Genomic DNA, 3,109 nt, shown 5'->3' on the forward strand with positions numbered 1-3,109 from the left:
CTCCCATTATATTTGCACTCAACAACCTCATGCCCATATTTTTTGTAGACATAAAAATATCTAGAAGGATTGAAATTTTCTATCACTATTTATATTTATAAATTTATTTCTTATCATCCTACTTCTACATTCATCTTCCTTTTGTGCATGCTTATTGCATAATTGAACATTGTAGGATTGAGACATGGTCTTCTTAGAAATAGGAAATACTGAAAGGGGGTGTGTGTGCAAGGTGTGAATCAATATTCCACAAACTTTTGGCCAACCATGGATGTCTTTAACAATCTTAAAACATACACGTATGAATATAATGAAAAATAAACATAACAATAGTGCAATACAAGTCATAACAACATTATTTTTCAACTAGGGAAACCCTGGCCAAGGGAAAACCCTAGTGGGGATGATACCCACAAAATAATCAAATAATCAAAAGTATCCTACGAAAGATATTGAATTTACTAGGAGTCTATTACATCTGTATAGTGTCTCGGTCTTTGTTAGAAGCCTCAACCCTATAAGGAACTATTATTTTAATTACAAAAAGTATGCAAGATGAGCCCACTTCCCAAACATGCAATTAAATAATATTATGTACACTAAAAGAATATATACATAAGCCTTTTGACAATGTTGAAATTTGGAATATCTGATTTGTCCTTTGTAGCTCTTTGTACACAACTTTGCATATAATGATTCTTCTCTAGTCTAACATCAAGTTCGCATCACAAAATAAGTACATAACAAAGCCCAAAGTCATCAAAAAGCTTTGCATCCAAAACTTTGTTTTTTATACCAAGTTATTATGTTATATTAGTCTTCATGTCTTCACACATGTCCTGAAAATAAAATCTAACTCTTTCCAACTTAGGGTTAACATCTAGGATGTGGTCCCTAAATATTCAAGCAATTATTTTGATAAAAAGAAAAAATCATTAACACAAATTACTACTTTCTTTAACTTTGTCTTGTTCTCCCTATGCAAACATGTGATAGTTAAACCTTCAACATCTTTGTTCATACTACTCATAATTGCTTGCACTCATTTATGTAGGATCATCATACCATGTTCTTTCTTCCCTCAAGTGCACATGTACCAATTTGTTGTCTATGATCTTCGCAAACCAAAAAGGTGTCTTTGCTGACAGATAAACTTTGTGATACTTAGACAATTTTCTAAGCCTTCAAGCCAAAACTTTATCTTCATAGCATGTTGACTTAATAGGGGTGATATGTTGCCATAAATGGAAACCTCAACATGTTTCCATACTCATCTCTTGGCCAAATTTCCAACAATCTCCCCCTTTTGCATTGATGGAAACATATGGGAAAATTGGCTAAGTCCTAGAATGCAAAATTTCAAAATTGTGAAGTTCTTCACATGACCATACAAAATTTAAAAATTTGGATCATTTTTATTATATACCATATTTACATATTCTTCCTTATATTTCCTGGTACATACAATTTTCCATACAAACACTCCCCATTTGACATCGATGACAAAGGTGAGTTAAAAACTATTACAAGTCAAAATTGTGATTCTACCTTCATTCTTCTATGCTAATGAATTCATTAATAATGCAGTGCAATTAACAAAACTCTTCAAGCCAAAACTTAGTCTCCGTAGTATGCTGACTTAATTGGAATGATATGCTTCCATAAATGACAACCTTAACATATTTCCATACTCATCTCTTAGCCAAATTGCCAATAGATCTAACTTCCATGTTCACTAGCTCTATTATCCAAATTTATTGCAGGATTTATTTTTCACCATTGAATGATGTAGGGTGTGTGAACTGAGTAAGAGTAGGTCTTTTTAGGTTCTTCAAGCTCTAGGAAATAGTAAAACCCTTTTATTCTTTCTTGTTTCATTATTGGTCTTTTCCTTTTCTTTGTTTCTAGTATTAGAGTGTTCTTCTTTTTCACAACCAAGTCCTCCTTTATCCTTAGAAGTTTTCTGAAAACTAAGAATTTTATCAAGCATCTCACTGCCACTTTTGAATCTCAAGTTCTTCTCTACCCGTTCCTTTATCATTTCAAGCTTGTTTTATAGCTTCAATTTTTTTTTTCAAGTTTAATGCATTAAATTTCTTTTCCTTGTCTTTTGATTTCTTCTAATTCCTTTTTTAGCTTTCAAACTTTATTCATCAAGTATATTGCACTTATTGGTTTTGATTTGTAGCTCAAGATTGTCAATATTTCTCTTTTCTTTTTCCAGCTATTTCTTAGAAGAGAATAATTTATTTTCTTCTACTTATCTTCATACCCATTCATTCTCCAAAGTGTAATTCTAATTCTCCTTCAAGGTTCACAATAACCTTAACATTCTAATCTTGTCTTTCTATAACATCCAAATCTTCCTATGATGGAAACATGTTATTTGGATTCCATCTACCTCAGTTGTCAACATGTCCTAAATTGCTCGCAACATTAAAAAGTTAGCGAAAGGGTGTAAAATATGAAAAAGGTCTTGTTGATATGAAAATAAATAAAACAAAAAAATCTTTTAGAACATACCCATTATGTCGAACAACAATTATCAACCTTTTTAGAAAATTACCCTAACATGCACATGTGAATGTACTTAAAAGTAAAGATAACAATAACACAATGTAACTCATGACACCATTATTTGTTAACTAGGGAAACCGTGGCCAAGGTAAAACTCCAGTGGGGATGATATCCACTAATTAAAAAGTATCTTGTAAAAGATATCAACCCTTTTAGTAGTCTATTACATCCGTATAGTATCTCGGTCCTTGTTAGAGGACTATTAGAAGCCTCAACCCTATTAGAAGTTGATTTTACAATTACAAAAAGTATGCAAGATGAATCAACTACCCAAACATGCAATTATAATGATATTCTATGCACAAAAGGAATAGATACACAAATCTTTTGACAATGTTGATATCTGGAATATTTGATTTATCATTTGTATCTCTTTCTACACAAATTCACGTATACTAATCCTTCTCTACTCTAACATCAAGTTCACATCAAAAAATAAGTACATAACAATGCCCAAAGATATCACAAAACTTTGCAGCGAAAACTCTATTCTTTATACCAAGTTATTACATTCTGTCAACCTTCATGTCTT

Source organism: Cupressus sempervirens, chromosome 3 (genome assembly GCF_028749045.1).
Source record: "Cupressus sempervirens isolate cs-2001-9-10 chromosome 3, ASM2874904v1, whole genome shotgun sequence".
NCBI lineage: Eukaryota > Viridiplantae > Streptophyta > Pinopsida > Cupressales > Cupressaceae > Cupressus > Cupressus sempervirens.